Raw genomic sequence first — 19,933 nt, forward strand, 5'->3', positions numbered from 1 at the left:
ATGATGGAGAATGTCAGAAGAGGATGTTAGAACAGAATGTCGGAACAGGATGTTGGAATGTTAGAACAGAATGTTGGAACAGGATGTTGGAATGTTAGAACAGAATGTCGGAACAGGATGTTGGAATGTTAGAACAGAATGTCGGAACAGGATGTTGGAATGTTAGAACAGAATGTCGGAACATGATGTTGGAATGTCAGAACAGAATGTTGGAATGTCAGAACAGAATGTTGGAATGTCAGAACAGAATGTTGGAATGTCAGAACAGAATGTCGGAACAGGATGTTGGAATGTCAGAACAGAATGTCGGAACAGGATGTTGGAATGTCAGAACAGAATGTTGGAATGTCAGAACAGAATGTTGGAATGTCAGAACAGAATGTTGGAATGTCAGAACAGAATGTTGGAATGTCAGAACAGAATGTTAGAATGTCAGAACAGGACGTTGGAATGTCAGAACAGAATGTTGGAATGTCAGAACAGAATGTTGGAATGTCAGAACAGAATGTTGGAATGTCAGAACAGGACGTTGGAATGTCAGAACAGGACGTTGGAATGTCAGAACAGGACGTTGGAATGTCAGAACAGAATGTTGGAATGTCAGAACAGAATGTTGGAATGTCAGAACAGGATGTCGGAACAGGATGTCGGAACAGGATGTCAGAACAGGATGTCAGAACAGAATATCGGAATGTCAGAACAGGATGTGGGAATGTCAGAACAGGATGTGGGAATGTCAGAACAGGATGTTGGAATGTCAGAACAGGATTTCAGAACAGGATGTCAGAACAGGATGTGGGAATGTCAGAACAGGATGTGGGAATGTCAGAACAGGATGTGGGAATGTCAGAACAGCTGCTAGCAAGCTGAAAGAGAAGGCAGGGTGTAATGAGGTACAATGGATCCACCCTAGAAAGTAGGGCCAGCATGATACCAGTATCGTGGCAAAGGAAACTAAACACGACACAGACTTTACATCTTTAGGAAAAGAGCCCTAATGTTGGAAACAAACATCATTATGGTGTCATCCAGACATTTATTTTACAAACTATAGCACACAATAAGTTACATACAGGAGGTTATCAGGACCCAAAGAGTTAGGTCTGCTTCGGGTTGTCATTTTAGCCATGGAACAAATAGTGCAATCCTGGGAGCATCCCGTCCCAGTAATGTACTACTGGGGATACACCCTAAAGAAACTGAAGGGAGGGTGTAGGGTGTAATGTACTACTGGGGATACACCCTAAAGAAACTGAAGGGAGGGTGTAGGGTGTAATGTACTACTGGGGATACACCCTAAAGAAACTGAAGGGAGGGTGTAGGGTGTAATGTACTACTGGGGATACACCCTAAAGAAACTGAAGGGAGGGTGTAGGGTGTAATGTACTACTGGGGATACACCCTAAAGAAACTGAAGGGAGGGTGTAGGGTGTAATGTACTACTGGGGATACACCCTAAAGAAACTGAAGGGAGGGTGTAGGGTGTAATGTACTACTGGGGATACACCCTAAAGAAACTGAAGGGAGGGTGTAGGGTGTAATGTACTACTGGGGATACACCCTAAAGAAACTGAAGGGAGGGTGTAGGGTGTAATGTACTACTGGGGATACACCCTAAAGAAACTGAAGGGAGGGTGTAGGGTGTAATGTACTACTGGGGATACACCCTAAAGAAACTGAAGGGAGGGTGTAGGGTGTAATGTACTACTGGGGATACACCCTAAAGAAACTGAAGGGAGGGTGTAGGGTGTAATGTACTACTGGGGATACACCCTAAAGAAACTGAAGGGAGGGTGTAGGGTGTAATGTACTACTGGGGATACACCCTAAAGAAACTGAAGGGAGGGTGTAGGGTGTAATGTACTACTGGGGATACACCCTAAAGAAACTGAAGGGAGGGTGTAGGGTGTAATGTACTACTGGGGATACACCCTAAAGAAACTGAAGGGAGGGTGTAGGGTGTAATGTACTACTGGGGATACACCCTAAAGAAACTGAAGGGAGGGTGTAGGGTGTAATGTACTACTGGGGATACACCCTAAATAAACTGAAGGGAGGGTGTAGGGTGTAATGTACTACTGGGGATACACTCTAAAGAAACTGAAGGGAGGGTGTAGGGTGTAATGTACTACTGGGGATACACCCTAAAGAAACTGAAGGGAGGGTGTAGGGTGTAATGTACTACTGGGGATACACCCTAAAGAAACTGAAGGGAGGGTGTAGGGTGTAATGTACTACTGGGGATACACCCTAAAGAAACTGAAGGGAGGGTGTAGGGTGTAATGTACTACTGGGGATACACCCTAAAGAAACTGAAGGGAGGGTGTAGGGTGTAATGTACTACTGGGGATACACCCTAAAGAAACTGAAGGGAGGGTGTAGGGTGTAATGTACTACTGGGGATACACCCTAAAGAAACTGAAGGGAGGGTGTAGGGTGTAATGTACTACTGGGGATACACCCTAAAGAAACTGAAGGGAGGGTGTAGGGTGTAATGTACTACTGGGGATACACCCTAAAGAAACTGAAGGGAGGGTGTAGGGTGTAATGTACTACTGGGGATACACCCTAAAGAAACTGAAGGGAGGGTGTAGGGTGTAATGTACTACTGGGGATACACCCTAAAGAAACTGAAGGGAGGGTGTAGGGTGTAATGTACTACTGGGGATACACCCTAAAGAAACTGAAGGGAGGGTGTAGGGTGTAATGTACTACTGGGGATACACCCTAAAGAAACTGAAGGGAGGGTGTAGGGTGTAATGTACTACTGGGGATACACCCTAAAGAAACTGAAGGGAGGGTGTAGGGTGTAATGTACTACTGGGGATACACCCTAAAGAAACTGAAGGGAGGGTGTAGGGTGTAATGTACTACTGGGGATACACCCTAAAGAAACTGAAGGGAGGGTGTAGGGTGTAATGTACTACTGGGGATACACCCTAAAGAAACTGAAGGGAGGGTGTAGGGTGTAATGTACTACTGGGGATACACCCTAAAGAAACTGAAGGGAGGGTGTAGGGTGTAATGTACTACTGGGGATACACCCTAAAGAAACTGAAGGGAGGGTGTAGGGTGTAATGTACTACTGGGGATACACCCTAAAGAAACTGAAGGGAGGGTGTAGGGTGTAATGTACTACTGGGGATACACCCTAAAGAAAACAGTGTGTTCTCTTTCTCTGCCTCTTAAGTAAACCCCTCCAGCGATTAATTACCACAGTAAAAAGAGAGGTGGAAATTCCTGCTTTCGCTATTGGATCATGAGGAGAGCACTGTTTAAGTAGTGTTGGGTAACGGCGGCCGAAAACTCCTCTTGGACCTAAAACCTGTTTCTTTGTCAGAGGAGTATTGGTTGGCAGCAGGGGATGTTTCAAGTGTTTCACTGTAGGGGTAGGGGTGCTTGCCGTCTATGAAGTACCTGCACACACACACACACACACACACACACACACACACACACACACATACACGCGGGTACGACTGCGAGGTGAGAGATGGTGGCAGAAGGACGTCTTACCTCAACCGCCAGGGTAGCTTAGTGGTTAGAGTGTAGAGGTGGCAGGGTTGCCTAGTGGTTAGAGTGTACAGGTGGCAGGTAGCCTAGTGGTTAGAGTGTAGAGGTGGCAGGGTTGCCTAGTGGTTAGAGTGTAGAGGTGGCAGGGTTGCCTAGTGGTTAGAGTGTAGAGGTGGCAGGGTTGCCTAGTGGTTAGAGTGTAGAGGAGGCAGGTAGCCTAGTGGTTAGAGTGTAGAGGTGGCAGGGTTGCCTAGTGGTTAGAGTGTAGAGGTGGCAGGTAGCCTAGTGGTTAGAGTGTAGAGGTGGCAGGTAGCCTAGTGGTTAGAGTGTAGAGGTGGCAGGGTAGCCTAGTGGTTAGATTGTAGAGGTGGCAGGGTAGCCTAGTGGTTAGAGCGTTGGACTAGTAACCGGAAGGTTGCAAGTTCAAACCCCCGAACTGACAAGGTACCAATCTGTCGTTCTGCCCCTGAACAAGGCAGTTAACCCACTATTCCTAGGCCGTCATTGTAAATTAGAATTTGTTCTTAATAACGGGCCAAACAACAGCCCTCCATTCGTCCAATGCCAAATGAAACAGCCCAGCTGACAACAAACGTTTTCAGAACGTTCCCTTAAGAGTTTTGTTCGGTCATTTAGCTACGGTTTTCATAGGAATGTTATCAAGAGACCGTTCCCGTAATGTCAAACAGAACGTACCCAGAACCTGGTAATAATGTTCACGTTTCGTGAATATTCCAGTTTTCCTTGGTTTAGGAGAATCTTCCATCAACGTCCCACCAAACGTACTCAGTACGCGGTTACAACGTTCTCCGACTCTATCATAGTCATGTTCTAGACACTTCATGAGAACATTGCATGAGCCTTATTTTCCCTCTATCCTCTCTTTCTCTCCCTCTAATCTCTCTTTCTCTCCCTCTATCCTCTCTTTCTCTCCCTCTATCCTCTCTCCCTCTATCCTCTCTCCCTCTATCCTCTCTCCCTCTATCCTCTCTCCCTTTATCCTCTCTTTCTCTCCCTCTATCCTCTCTCCCTCTATCCTCTCTTTCTCTATTCTCTCTCTATCCTCTCTCTCTCTATCCTCTCTCTCTCTATCCTCTCTCCCTCTATCCTCTCTCCCTCTATCCTCTCTCCCTCTATCCTCTCTTTCTCTTTCTCTCCCTCTATCCTCTCTCCCTCTATCCTCTCTTTCTCTATTCTCTCTCTATCCTCTCTCTCTCTATCCTCTCTCTCTCTATCCTCTCTCCCTCTATCCTCTCTCCCTCTATCCTCTCTTTCTCTTTCTCTCCCTCTATCCTCTCTCCCTCTATCCTCTCTTTCTCTATCCTCTCTCTCTCTATCCTCTCTCCCTCTATCCTCTCTCCCTCTATCCTCTCTCCCTCTATCCTCTCTCCCTCTATCCTCTCTCCCTCTATCCTCTCTTTCTCTATCCTCTCTCTCTCTATCCTCTCTCCCTCTATCCTCTCTCCCTCTATCCTCTCTCCCTCTATCCTCTCTTTCTCTCCCTCTATCCTCTCTCCCTCTATCCTCTCTTTCTCTCCCTCTATCCTCTCTCTCTCTATCCTCTCTCTCTCTATCCTCTCTCCCTCTATCCTCTCTCTCTATCCTCTCTCTCTATCCTCTCTCTCTATCCTCTCTCCCTCTATCCTCTCTCTCTATCCTCTCTCCCTATATCCTCTCTCTCTATCCTCTCTCTCTCTATCCTCTCTCTCTCTATCCTCTCTCCCTCTATCCTCTCTCCCTCTATCCTCTTTTTCTCTCCCTCTATCCTCTCTCTCTATATCCTCTCTCCCTCTAATCCCCTCTTTCTCTCCCTCTATCCTCTCTCCCTCGATCCTCTCTCCCTCTATCCTCCCTCCCTCTATCCTCTCCCTCTATCCTCTCTCCCTCTATCCCCTCTTTCTCTCCCTCTATCCTCTCTCCCTCTATCCTCTATTTCTCTCCCTATATCCTCTCTTTCACTCCCTCTATCCTCTCTCCCTCTATCCTCTCTCCCTCTATCCTCTCTCCCTCTATCCTCTCTCCCTCTATCCTCTCTTTCTCTCCCTCTATCCTCTCTCCCTCTATCCTCTCTTTCTCTATCCTCTCTCTCTCTATCCTCTCTCCCTCTATCCTCTCTCCCTCTATCCCCTCTTTCTCTCCCTCTATCCTCTCTCCCTCTTTCTCTCCCTCTATCCTCTCTCCCTCTATCCTCTCTTTCTCTCCCTCTATCCTCTCTCTCTATCCTCTCTCTCTCTATCCTCTCTCCCTCTATCCTCTCTCTCTCTATCCTCTCTCCCTCTATCCTCTCTCTCTATCCTCTCTCTCTCTATCCTCTCTCCCTCTATCCTCTCTCCCTCTATCCTCTCTCCCTCTATCCTCTCTTTCACTCCCTCTATCCTCTCTCTCTATATCCTCTCTCCCTCTATCCCCTCTTTCTCTCCCTCTATCCTCTCTCCCTCTATCCTCTCTTTCTCTTTCTCTCCCTCTATCCTCTCTCCCTCTATCCTCTCTTTCTCTATCCTCTCTCTCTCTATCCTCTCTCCCTCTATCCTCTCTCCCTCTATCCTCTCTCCCTCTATCCTCTCTCCCTCTATCCTCTCTCCCTCTATCCTCTCTCCCTCTATCCTCTCTTTCTCTATCCTCTCTCTCTCTATCCTCTCTCCCTCTATCCTCTCTCCCTCTATCCTCTCTCCCTCTATCCTCTCTTTCTCTCCCTCTATCCTCTCTCCCTCTATCCTCTCTTTCTCTCCCTCTATCCTCTCTCTCTCTATCCTCTCTCTCTCTATCCTCTCTCCCTCTATCCTCTCTCTCTATCCTCTCTCTCTATCCTCTCTCTCTATCCTCTCTCCCTCTATCCTCTCTCTCTATCCTCTCTCCCTATATCCTCTCTCTCTATCCTCTCTCTCTCTATCCTCTCTCTCTCTATCCTCTCTCCCTCTATCCTCTCTCCCTCTATCCTCTATTTCTCTCCCTCTATCCTCTCTCTCTATATCCTCTCTCACTCTAATCCCCTCTTTCTCTCCCTCTATCCTCTCTCCCTCGATCCTCTCTCCCTCTATCCTCCCTCCCTCTATCCTCTCCCTCTATCCTCTCTCCCTCTATCCCCTCTTTCTCTCCCTCTATCCTCTCTCCCTCTATCCTCTATTTCTCTCCCTATATCCTCTCTTTCACTCCCTCTATCCTCTCTCCCTCTATCCTCTCTCCCTCTATCCTCTCTCCCTCTATCCTCTCTTTCTCTCCCTCTATCCTCTCTTTCTCTATCCTCTCTCTCTCTATCCTCTCTCCCTCTATCCTCTCTCCCTCTATCCCCTCTTTCTCTCCCTCTATCCTCTCTCCCTCTTTCTCTCCCTCTATCCTCTCTCCCTCTATCCTCTCTTTCTCTCCCTCTATCCTCTCTCTCTATCCTCTCTCTCTCTATCCTCTCTCCCTCTATCCTCTCTCTCTCTATCCTCTCTCCCTCTATCCTCTCTCTCTATCCTCTCTCTCTCTATCCTCTCTCCCTCTATCCTCTCTCCCTCTATCCTCTCTCCCTCTATCCTCTCTTTCACTCCCTCTATCCTCTCTCTCTATATCCTCTCTCCCTCTATCCCCTCTTTCTCTCCCTCTATCCTCTCTCCCTCTATCCTCTCTCCCTCTATCCTCTCTTTCTCTCCCTCTATCCTCTCTCTCTATCCTCTCTCTCTCTATCCTCTCTCCCTCTATCCTCTCTTTCTCTCCCTCTATCCTCTCTCTCTATCCTCTCTCTCTCTATCCTCTCTCCCTCTATCCTCTCCCTCTATCCTCTCTCTCTATATCCTGTCTCCCTCTATCCCCTCTTTCTCTCCCTCGATCCTCTCTCCCTCCATCCTCTCTCCCTCTATCCCCTCTTTCTCTCCCTCTATCCTCTCTCCCTCTATCCTCTATTTCTCTCCCTATATCCTCTCTTTCACTCCCTCTATCCTCTCTCCCTCTATCCTCTCTCCCTCTATCCTCTCTCCCTCTATCCTCTCTCCCTCTATCCTCTCTTTCTCTCCCTCTATCCTCTCTCCCTCTATCCTCTCTTTCTCTATCCTCTCTCTCTCTATCCTCTCTCCCTCTATCCTCTCTCCCTCTATCCCCTCTTTCTCTCCCTCTATCCTCTCTCTCTCTATCCTCTCTCCCTCTATCCTCTCTCCCTCTATCCCCTCTTTCTCTCCCTCTATCCTCTCTCCCTCTATCCTCTCTTTCTCTCCCTCTATCCTCTCTCTCTATCCTCTCTCTCTCTATCCTCTCTCTCTCTATCCTCTCTCCCTCTATCCTCTCTCCCTCTATCCTCTCTCTCTCTATCCTCTCTCCCTCTATCCTCTCTCTCTATCCTCTCTCTCTCTATCCTCTCTCCCTCTATCCTCTCTCCCTCTATCCTCTCTTTCACTCCCTTTATCCTCTCTCTCTATATCCTCTCTCCCTCTATCCCCTCTTTCTCTCCCTCTATCCTCTCTCCCTCTATCCTCTCTCCCTCTATCCTCTCTCCCTCTATCCTCTCTCCCTCTATCCCCTCTATCTCTCCCTCTATCCTCTCTCCCTCTATCCTCTCTCCCTCTATCCTCTATTTCTCTCCCTATATCCTCTCTTTCTCTCCCTCTATCCTCTCTCTCTATATCCTCTCTCCCTCTATCCCCTCTTTCTCTCCCTCTATCCTCTCACCTTTTATCCTCTCTCCCTCTATCCCCTCTTTCTCTCCCTCTATCCTCTCTCCCTCTATCCTCTCTCCCTCTAATCCCCTCTTTCTCTCCCTCTATCCTCTCTCCCTCTATCCTCTCTCTCTCTATCCTCTCTCTCTCTATCCTCTCTCCCTTTATCCTCTCTCCCTCTATCCCCTCTTTCTCTCCCTCTATCATCTCTCCCTCTATCCTCTTTCTCTCCCTCTATCCTCTCTCTTGCTCCCTCAATCCTCTCGCGCTTTCCTCTCTCCTCTCTCTCAATCTTCTCTCACGCTCTCCTCTATCCTCTCTCGCTCTCTCCCTCTATATCTCCCTCTATCCTCTCCTACTCTCCCTCTATCCTCTCCTACTCTTCCTCTATCCTCTCTCTCCCTCTATCTCTCCCTCTATCCTCTCCTACTCTTCCTCTATCCTCTCCTACTCTTCCTCTATCCTCTCTCTGTTCACAAGCATTTCGCTACACCCGCAATAGCATCTGCTAAATATGTGTATGCAACTAAGAAGTACAATTTGATTTGAGGGCTGAATTATTGATGAACTCAGAGCTAAATGAGAAATCAGAGAGGAGAGGGACTACAGTAGTGGACTGGATGAAGGACAGAGAGGGACTACAGTAGTGGACTGGCTGAAGGTCAGAGAGGAGAGGGACTACAGTAGTGGACTGGATGAAGGTCAGAGAGGGACTGCAGTAGTGGACTGGCTGAAGGTCAGAGAGGAGAGGGACTACAGTAGTGGATTGGATGAAGGTCAGAGAGGGACTGCAGTAGTGGACTGGATGAAGGTCAGAGAGGGACTACAGTAGTGGACTGGCTGAAGTTGAGCTTTGCCTCCCCTCTCCATATGAGACAGGATAGAGTTTGTCCAGCTAATCAACTTCCTTTCACCTCTCCTGGAGTCCGGAGCTGGGCTTCAGCCAGGGTTATACAGGTGCTCTGTGGGAAAGAAGACGTAATCAGCGTCCACTATTGATGACCTCACTACTGCCTCCTGCTGTCACTGTTCTTATCATCTGAAGAGAGATACATTTCTTATGTGGCCAAGTAAATGTGTTCTGAATTAGTGGGTTAGGAGAAGTTGGTTCCCTCTCTGACCTTCAGCCAGTCCACTACTGATGACCTCACTACTGCCACCTGGGTTAGGAGAAGTTGGTTCCCTCTCTGACCTTCAGCCCGTCCACTACTGATGACCTCACTACTGCCACCTGGGTTAGGAGAAGTTGGTTCCCTCTCTGACCTTCAGCCAGTCCACTACTGTAGTCCCTATGGTTGGCTGCTGGCCAAATGATTTGTGATATGTAGCCATCTAGAAAAGACCTCATCTGAACTATGTAGGAGGTTGAGAGAATCCCAGAGAACCAACCAATGATCTGATGCTGGCCTGTTTTTCTCAGAAGGAAGGAAGGGAGTGAGGTAGGGATGGGCAATTCTTCTTCTGTTTACTTCTTCTCTCGCTCTCTCTCGGTTCCCGTTTCTAGTCGGATGGTCAGAGATCTTCTGTATGGTATCGTTGGTATTGTTGTTGCAAAATACTTGTTGTCAATCATTTACAGTTTGTGGCACCCTATTCCCTAGATAGAATAAAGGCATTTTGAGACATTTGCCTAAATAGATGAGCAAACCAGAGAGAGAGATTACAGTGAACTAATCTAACCGATGGAGTCTTCCAATGAGAGGAGAGGAGAGGAGAGGAGAGGAGAGGAGAGGAGAGGAGAGGGAGGAAGGAGAGGGTGGGGAGGAGGAGGAGGAGGAGGAAGGAGAGGGTGGAGAGGGAGGGGGAGGAGAGGGAGGAAGGAGAGGGTGGAGAGGAGGAGGAGGAGGAGGAAGGAGAGGAGAGGAGAGGAGAGGAGAGGAGAGGAGAGGAGGGAGAGGGTGGAGAGGGAGGAAGGAGAGGGTGGAGAGGAGGAGGAGGAGGAGGAAGGAGAGGGTGGAGAGGGAGGGGGAGGAGGCGGGGGGAGAAGAGGAATGCGGAGGGAGAAGTGGGATGCGGAGGGGGAGATGAGGGAGGTGGGTGGGAGGAGAGGAAAGAGGAGGAGAGGGAGGTGGGTGGGAGGAGAGGAAGGAGGAGGAGAGGGAGGTGGGTGGGAGGAGAGGAAGGAAAGGAGAGGGGAGTAGATGGAGGTGGGTGGGAGGAGAGGGAGGAGAGGGGAGTAGAGGGAGTTGGGTGGGAGGAGAGGGGGGTGGGTGGGAGGAGAGGGGGGAAGGAGAGGAGAGGGGAGTAGATGGAGGTGGGTGTGAGCAGAGGGAGGAGAGGGGAGTAGAGGGAGGTGAGTGGGAGGAGAGGGGGGCGGGTGGGAGGAGAGAGGGACGGAGGGAGGGAGGAGAGGGGAGGGAGGAGAGGAGAGGTAGGGAGGAAGAGGCGAAGGGAGTAGAGTAGAGGGAGGTGGGTGGGAGGAGAGGAAGGATAGAATGCAAGTGATTGGGTTTCTGAGAGGAGGATAGTGTGGAAGATAGATAAGGAAAGGAGAGGGATGTAGAGGTGGAGAATATAAGATGGAGGAGGGAAGACGAGAGGAGAGAAAAGGGGGATGATCAGAGCGCATGACATCCTCACTGACCTCATTAAGGTCCTCTCTTCCTGCCATATCTTCCTGTATGCCAGCACCGTTTACTCACTTCCTGTGTGTGTGTGACATTGCCAGGGCAGCACCACCTCTTTATGTGATCAGTGACACACTCTGCTTTGACTGTGGGCCGGTCCCCTCTCCTTTGACTGTGGGCCGGTCCCCTCTCCTTTGACTGTGGGCCGGTCCCCTCTCCTTTGACTGTGGGCCGGTCCCCTCTCCTTAGACTGTGGGCCGGTCCCCTCTCCTTAGACTGTGGGCCGGTCCCCTCTCCTTAGACTGTGGGCCGGTCCCCTCTCCTTTGACTGTGGGCCGGTCCCCTCCCCTTTGACTGTGGGCCGGTCCCCTCTCTTTTGACTGTGGGCCGGTCCCCTCTCCTTTGACTGTGGGCCGGTCCCCTCTCCTTTGACTGTGGGCCGGTCCCCTCTCCTTTGACTGTGGGCCGGTCCCCTCTCCTTTGACTGTGGGCCGGTCCCCTCTCCTTTGACTGTGGGCCGGTCCCCTCTCCTTTGACTGTGGGCCGGTCCCCTCTCCTTTGACTGTGGGCCGGTCCCCTCTCCTTTGACTGTGGGCCGGTCCCCTCTCCTTAGACTGTGGGCCGGTCCCCTCTCCTTTGACTGTGGGCCGGTCCCCTCTCCTTTGACTGTGGGCCGGTCCCCTCTCCTTAGACTGTGGGCCGGTCCCCTCTCCTTAGACTGTGGGCCGGTCCCCTCTCCTTTGACTGTGGGCCGGTCCCCTCTCCTTTGACTGTGGGCCGGTCCCCGTCCGGTAACTAGCTCCCCTCTCCTTCCAGTCCTGTCAGGTAACTAGCTCCCCTCTCCTTCCAGTCCTGTCAGGTAACTAGCTTCCCTCTCCTTCCAGTCCTGTCCGGTAACTAGCTCCCCTCTCCTTCCAGTCTATCAGGTAACTAGCTCCCCCCCCTCTCCTTCCAGTCCTGTCTGGTAACTAGCTCCCCTCTCCTTCCAGTCCTGTCTGGTAACTAGCTCCCCTCTCCTTCCAGTCCTGCCCGGTAACTAGCTCCCCTCTCCTTCCAGTCCTGTCAGGTAACTAGTGCCCCTCTCCTTCCAGTCCTGTCCGGTAACTAGCTCCCTTCTCCTTCCAGTCCTGTCTGGTAACTAGCTCCCCTCCCCTCTCCTTCCAGTCCGGTCAGGTAACTAGCTCCCCTCTCCTTCCTGTCTTATCAGGTAACTAGCTCCCCTCTCCTTCCAGTCCTGTCTGGTAACTAGCTCCCCTCTCCTTCCAGTCCTGTCTGGTAACTAGCTCCCCTCTCCTTCCAGTCCTATAAGGTAACTAGCTCCCCTCTCCTTCCAGTCCGTTCAGGTAACTAAGCTCCCCTCTCCTTCCAGTCCTGTCTGGTAACTAGCTCCCCTCTACTTCCAGTCCTGTCAGATAACTAGCTCCCTTCTCCTTCCAGTCCTGTCTGGTAACTAGCTCCCCTCTCCTTCCAGTCCTGTCTGGTAACTAGCTCCCCTCTCCTTCCAGTCCTGTCAGATAACTAGCTCCCCTCTCCTTCCAGTCCTGTCAGGTAACTAGCTCCCCTCTCCTTCCAGTCTATCAGGTAACTAGCTCCCCTCTCCTTCCAGTCCTGTCAGGTAACTAGCTCCCCTCTTCTTCCAGTCCTGTCTGGTAACTAGCTCCCCTCTCCTTCCAGTCCTATCAGGTAACTAGCTCCCCTCTCCGTCCAGTCCTGTCAGATAACTAGCTCCCCTCTCCTTCCAGTCCGTTCAGGTAACTAGCTCCCCTCTCCTTCCAGTCCTGTCTGGTAACTAGCTCCCCTCTCCTTCCAGTCCTGTCAGATAACTAGCTCCCCTCTCTTTCCAGTCCTGTCAGGTAACTAGCTCCCCTCTCCTTCCAGTCTATCAGGTAACTAGCTCCCCTCTCCTTCCAGTCCTGTCAGGTAACTAGCTCCCCTCTTCTTCCAGTCCTGTCTGGTAACTAGCTCCCCTCTCCTTCCAGTCCTATCAGGTAACTAGCTCCCCTCTCCTTCCAGTCCTGTCAGGTAACTAGCTCAAGCATCACACATTCCTCCTTTATTCATATTAACATTGCTAGTTTTCAGAAGAGGTGAAAAAGAGAGAGGGGGGAGAGGTGAAAAAGACAGAGAGAGGGGAAGAGATGGAGAGGGGACGAGTTGGAGAGAGAGAGAGGGGAAGAGATGGAGAGGGGATGACATGGAGAGAGAGAGAGGGGAAGAGATGGAGAGAGAGAGAGGGGAAGAGATGGAGAGAGAGAGAGGGGAAGAGATGGGTAGAGAGAGGGGAAGAGATGGAGAGGGGACGAGATGGAGAGAGAGAGAGAGGGGAAGAGATGGAGAGGGGACGAGATGGAGAGAGAGAGAGAGGGGAAGAGATGGAGAGGGGAAGAGATGGAGAGAGGGGACGATATGGAGAGAGAGAGGGGAACAGATAGGGAGAGAGAGGGGAAGAGATGGAGAGGGGACGAGATGGAGAGAGAGAGAGGGGAAGAGATGGAGAGGGGACGAGATGGAGAGAGAGAGAGGGGAAGAGATGGAGAGGGGAAGAGATGGAGAGAGGGGAAGAGATGGAGAGAGGGGACGATATGGAGAGAGAGAGGGGAAGAGATAGGGAGAGAGAGGGGAAGAGATGGAGAGGGGACGAGATGGAGAGGGAGAGAGAGGGGAAGAGATGGAGAGGGGACGAGATGGAGAGAGAGAGAGAGGGGAAGAGATGGAGAGGGGAAGAGATGGAGAGAGAGAGGGGAAGAGATGGAGAGGGGACGAGATGGAGAGAGAGAGAGGGGAAGAGATGGAGAGGGGACGAGATGGAGAGAGAGAGAGGGGAAGAGATGGAGAGGGGAAGAGATGGAGAGGGGAAGAGATGGAGAGAGGGGACGATATGGAGAGAGAGAGGGGAAGAGATGGAGAGGGGAAGAGATGGAGAGAGGGGACGATATGGAGAGAGAGAGGGGAAGAGATAGGGAGAGAGAGGGGAAGAGATGGAGAGGGGACGAGATGGAGAGAGGGAGAGAGGGGAAGAGATGGAGAGGGGAAGAGATGGAGAGAGAGAGGGGAAGAGATGGAGAGAGGGAGAGGGGAAGAGATGGGGAGAGAGAGGGGACGGGATGGGGAAGAGATGGGGAGAGAGAGGGGAAGAGATGGGGAGAGATGGAGAGAGAGAGAGGGGAGGAGATGGGGAGAGAGAGAGGGGAGGAGATGGGGAGAGAGAGCGGAAGAGATGGAGAGAGAGAGTGGAAGAGATGGAGAGAGGGGAAGAGATGGAGAGAGAGGGGAAGAGATGGGGAGAGAGAGGGGAAGAGATGGATAGAGAGGGGAAGAGATGGGGAGAGAGAGGGGAAGAGGTGGAGAGAGAGAGGGGGGAAAAGATGGAGAGAGAGAGAGGGGAAGAGATGGGGAGAGAGAGAGGTGTGTGTGTGTGTGTGTGTGTGTGTGTGTGTGTGTGTGTGTGTGTGTGTGTGTGTGTGTGTGTGTGTGTGTAAATGCAACAGAACAATTTTGCTGAGTTACAGTTCATAGAAGTCAGTCAATTGAAATACATTAATGGATATGAGTTTTGGTATGAAAGTGGATGTGTGTTTTGTTGTGGATGTGTGTTTTGTTGTGGATGTGTGTTTTGGTATGAAAGTGGATGTGTGTTTTGGTGTGGATGTGTGTTTTGGTGTGGATGTGTGTTTTGGTATGAAAGTGGATGTGTGTTTTGGTGTGGATGTGTGTTTTGGTGTGGATGTGTGTTTTGGAGTGGATGTGTGTTTTGGTGTGGATGTGTGTTTTAGTGTGGATGTGTGTTTTGGTGTGGATGTGTGTTTTGTTGTGGATGTGTGTTTTGTTGTGGATGTGTGTTTTGGTATGAAAGTGGATGTGTGTTTTGGTGTGGATGTGTGTTTTGGAGTGGATGTGTGTTTTGGTGTGGATGTGTGTTTTGTTGTGGATGTGTGTTTTGGTATGAAAGTGGATGTGTGTTTTGGTGTGGATGTGTGTTTTGGTGTGGATGTGTGTTTTGGTATGAAAGTGGATGTGTGTTTTGGTGTGGATGTGTGTTTTGGTGTGGATGTGTGTTTTGGAGTGGATGTGTGTTTTGGTGTGGATGTGTGTTTTAGTGTGGATGTGTGTTTTGGTGTGGATGTGTGTTTTGGTGTGGATGTGTGTTTTGGTGTGGATGTGTGTTTTGGTGTGGATGTGTGTTTTGGTGTGGATGTGTGTTGTGGTGTGGATGTGTGTTTTGGTATGAAAGTGGATGTGTGTTTTGGAGTGGATGTGTGTTTTGGTATGAAAGTGGATGTGTGTTTTGGAGTGGATGTGTGTTTTGGTGTGGATGTGTGTTTTGGTGTGGATGTGTGTTTTGGTGTGGATGTGTGTTTTGGTATGAAAGTGGATGTGTGTTTTTGTATGAAAGTGGATGTGTGTGTGTGTGTGTGTGTGTGTGTGTGTGTGTGTGTGTGTGTGTGTGTGTGTGTGTGTGTGTGTGTGTGTGTGTGTAAATGCAACAGTTTCAACAATTTTGCTGAGTTACAGTTCATAGGAGTCAGTCAATTGAAATACATTAATGGATATTAGTTTTGGTATGGAAGTGGATGTGTGTTTTGTTGTGGATGTGTGTTTTAGTGTGGATGTGTGTTTTGGAGTGGATGTGTGTTTTAGTGTGGATGTGTGTTTTGGTATGAAAGTGGATGTGTGTTTTGGTGTGGATGTGTGTTTTGGAGTGGATGTGTGTTTTGGTGTGGATGTGTGTTTTGGTGTGGATGTGTGTTTTAGTGTGGATGTGTGTTTTAGTTTGGATGTGTGTTTTGGTGTGGATGTGTGTTTTGGTGTGGATGTGTGTTTTGGTGTGGATATGTGTTTTGGTATGAACGTGGATGTGTGTTTTGGTGTGGATGTGTGTTTTGGTATGAAAGTGGGTGTGTGTTTTTGTATGAAAGTGGATGTGTGTTTTGGTATGAAAGTGGGTGTGTGTTTTTGTATGAAAGTGGATGTGTGTTTTGGTATGAAAGTGGATGTGTGTTTTGGTGTGGATGTGTGTTTTGGTGTGGATGTGTGTTTTGGTATGAAAGTGGATGTGTGTTTTGGTGTGGATGTGTGTTTTGCGCTCTACCTACAGTAGACTACCCTCACTGTTATTGGGACATGGGAAGTGCAGGCTTGTAGTAGTTGAATAGGTTCTAAGCCAGCTGGGAAGTGCAGGCTCGTTGTAGTTGAATAGGTTCTAAGCCAGCTGGGAAGTGCAGGCTCGTTGTAGTTGAATAGGTTCTAAGCCAGCTGGGAAGTGCAGGATCGTTGTAGTTGAATAGGTTCTAAGCCAGCTGGGACGTTCAGGCTCGTTGTAGTTGAATAGGTTCTAAGCCAGCTGGGACGTGCAGGCTGGTTGTAGTTGAATAGGTTCTAAGCCAGCTGGGACGTGCAGGCTCGTTGTGATGTGTCTTCTAACACAACTCCCTCTGCCGTGTGTGTGTGTGTGTGTGTGTCTGTGTGTGTGTGTGTGTGTGTGTGTGTGTGTGTGTGTGTGTGTGTGTGTGTGTGAGTCTGCTAAATGACTCACTACTGTAAGTGTCTCTGGATCAGAGAGTCTGTTAAATGACTCACTACTGTAGTGTCTCTGGATCAGAGAGTCTGCTAAATGACTCACGACTGTAGAGTCTCTGGATCAGAGAGACTGCTAAATGACTCACGACTGTAGAATCTCTGGATCAGAGAGACTGCTAAATGACTCACGACTGTAGAGTCTCTGGATCAGAGAGACTGCTAAATGACTCACGACTGTAGAATCTCTGGATCAGAGAGACTGCTAAATGACTCACGACTGTAGAGTCTCTGGATCAGAGAGACTGCTAAATGACTCACGACTGTAGAGTCTCTGGATCAGAGAGACTGCTAAATGACTCACGACTGTAGAATCTCTGGATCAGAGAGACTGCTAAATGACTCACGACTGTAGAGTCTCTGGATCAGAGAGACTGCTAAATGACTCACGACTGTAGAATCTCTGGATCAGAGAGACTGCTAAATGACTCACGACTGTAGAATCTCTGGATCAGAGAGACTGTTAAATGACTCACATGTATGTGTTCTCCTAACCCTCCTCCCTGTCTCTCCTGTAGTCTTCAGAGTTGGATGAAATCCTTGATGAGCTGCAGTGTGTCCAGCCCTCCTCCCTCCCCTCCTCCCTGGACAAACAGACCATCATCAACGACATACTGCACATCACCCAGGAAACCAGCCCTGGCAACCCCAACGCCATGGCAACACAGCAGCAGCAGAGGGGCATGCAGCGAGGCATGGGGCCAGGCAGTGAGTGTGTCTCTCTCACACACACACACACACACACACACACACACACACACACATCTGACAGGCACATACATATACAGTACAGTACAAGTACTGTCTCACACTCCCTCCTAGACACACACACACACACACACACACACACACACATATACTAAAACCTGCCCTCATAAACAGCTGCTCAATGTATGTGACTGGTCAGTACGTCAGTGTCTTGGTGTGTCAATCATTATGTAGCGTAGACCATGTTACCATGTAGACCATGTTACCATGTAGACCATGTTACCATGTAGACCATGTTACCGTGTAGACCATGTTACCGTGTAGACCATGTTACCGTGTAGACCATATTACCATGTAGACCATGTTACTGTGTAGACCATGTTACAGTGTAGACCATGTTACTGTGTAGATCATGTTACTGTGTAGACCATGTTACAGTGTAGACCATGTTACTGTGTAGACCATGTTACAGTGTAGACCATGTTACCATGTAGACCATGTTACAGTGTAGACCATGTTACAGTGTAGACCATGTTACCATGTAGACCATGTTACAGTGTAGACCATGTTACAGTGTAGACCATGTTACAGTGTAGACCATGTTACAGTGTAGACCATATTACCATGTAGACCATGTTATTATGTAGACCATGTTACCGTGTAGACCATGTTACCGTGTAGACCATGTTACAGTGTAGACCGTGTAGACCATGTTACAGTGTAGACCATGTTGCAGTGTAGACCATGTTACAGTGTAGACCATGTTACCGTGTAGACCATGTTACAGTGTAGACCATGTTACAGTGTAGACCATGTTACAGTGTAGACCATATTACCGTGTAGACCATATTACAGTGTAGACCATGTTACCATGTAGACCATATTACCGTGTAGACCATGTTACCGTGTAGACCATATTACCATATAGACCATGTTACCGTGTAGACCATGTTACCGTGTATCCGATTAGCATGTTTTATTTATCTCAAATGTGTCACTACACCTGCTCTCTCTCTCTCACTCTGTCACTCTGTCACTCACTCACTCATTCACTCACTCACACTCTCTCACTGTCACTCACTCACTCACTCACTCACTCACTCACTGTCACTCACTCACTCACTCTCTCTCTCACTCTGTCACTCACTCACTCACTCTCTCTCACTGTCACTCACTCACTCCTTCACTCACTCTCTCTCTCTCTCACTCTGTCACTCACTCACTCACTCTCTCTCACTGTCACTCACTCACTCCTTCACTCACTGTCTCACTCTCTCTAGACTACGGATGTCCCGGGGGCCAGGGTCCAGGTAGGGGTTTGCCTTTGAGGAGTGTATCCCTGGATATGAACATGTCAGGGGGCCGGCCCCCACAGGGCCAGTATCCCCCCATGAGGACCCCCAGCCACTACACACTACAGCAGCAGCAGCAAGGCATCATGGGAAACCACGCCGCCGTGATGTCCAACCAGGCCAACCTCGCAGGTGGGTGGAGCCGTCAGAGCGAAGGCTCACACTTTTATTTGTTTATTTTCCCTGATCTACAAATACTCAACAAACATTTACATTTACAGTAATTTAGCAGATGTTCTTGACCTTTTCATGCTATGTAGTACGAGGTTTCCCTGGTCAGGAGTCATCGAAGTCAGCACTCAAAGAAACGTGTGTAACGGAATACACTCGCTGCCCCTCTCTATGCTACCGGCTGACACGTCAGCTTTTTCTCTCTCTCTCTCTCTGTGGGGACCGATGACACGTCACAGTGAGTCACTTCCTGTTTCCGTGCAGGAAGTTGAGGGAGTCGGAGTCACCCACACACACAGACACACACTGCCAGCTCCTCTCCTCTCACTTTCATTTTGACTCACAGACGGGCCACGGCACTCTGTCTCACAGACGGGCCACGGCACTCTGACTCACAGACGGGCCACGGCACTCTGTCTCACAGACGGGCCACAGAAACGCCCACTCTGAAAACGACCTCTAACCCCTGAACTGTGGTTGGGGGGATACTGGCAAATGTGGGAAGTGTGAACAAAATGAAGTTGACTTCTGTCCTTGTAGATGGGCGGTATATTGATGTCCCTCACTTTTTCCCTCTGACACTCCCCACACATTTACTCACTCACGTGTTCTCTCTCTCCCTCCCTCCGTCTACCCTACCCCCCCCCCCCCCCCCCCCCCCCCCCCCTCCAGGTCTAGTGAGTGGTCCTCGGCAGGGCATTCAGGAGGAGAGGGGTTGGGGTCCTGGGGGCCCGGGTCAGAGCGGTTCAGCCTCGGTCCCTCCTCCTGGGGCCCCAGGTCAGCAGGGGACGATGCACAGCCGTATGGGGCCCAACCCTGGAGGCCCCGGGGGCCTCATGAGACCCAGCAGTCTACCAGGACCTGCACCCAGGCAGATGCTGCAGTCGCAGATGATGGTCAACGGTGAGACTGCATATCTACCGTTTCTAGTTCTATGCCAGGGTTGCTCTAGAATATATATTTGTTATGGTCTATCCACTTCACAGGTCAGTGTTTCTCATCATTGGGCTTGGGGACCCACCAATTGATGTAACATATTTGGGATAAAGCTGACACCTGCTGGCCAGTCAGAGGAACAACACCCTGATACACTGTCTAATGCCAGTTGTCATATTTTTTTTTATTTAAACTTGATTTAACTAGACAAGTCAGTTAAGAACAAATTCTTATTTACAATGACGGCCTACACCGGGTAACAGTGGGTTAACTGCCTTGTTCAGGGACAGAACAACAAGTTTACCTTGTCAGCTCGGGGATCCGGTCTAGCAACCTTTCAGTTACTGGTCCAACACTCTAACCACTAAGCAACTTACCTATCTCGAGCAGCTCAGTCTGGTTTGGGCATGGGGTTAATAAAGTTATATATACATTTTAATGTCTCTCTCTAATAAAGTTATATTCATTTGAACATTTCTCTCTA

The 19,933-nt window shown here is 49.5% G+C and overlaps 1 pseudogene; it reads left to right on the plus strand.

The window, feature by feature from the left end:
• LOC139420133 (nuclear receptor coactivator 2-like) overlaps window positions 1-19,933 on the plus strand; it is a 189,229-nt pseudogene that overhangs the window by 138,115 nt on the left and 31,181 nt on the right.

Source organism: Oncorhynchus clarkii, chromosome 11, assembly GCF_045791955.1.
Source record: "Oncorhynchus clarkii lewisi isolate Uvic-CL-2024 chromosome 11, UVic_Ocla_1.0, whole genome shotgun sequence".
Classification (NCBI taxonomy): domain Eukaryota; kingdom Metazoa; phylum Chordata; class Actinopteri; order Salmoniformes; family Salmonidae; genus Oncorhynchus; species Oncorhynchus clarkii.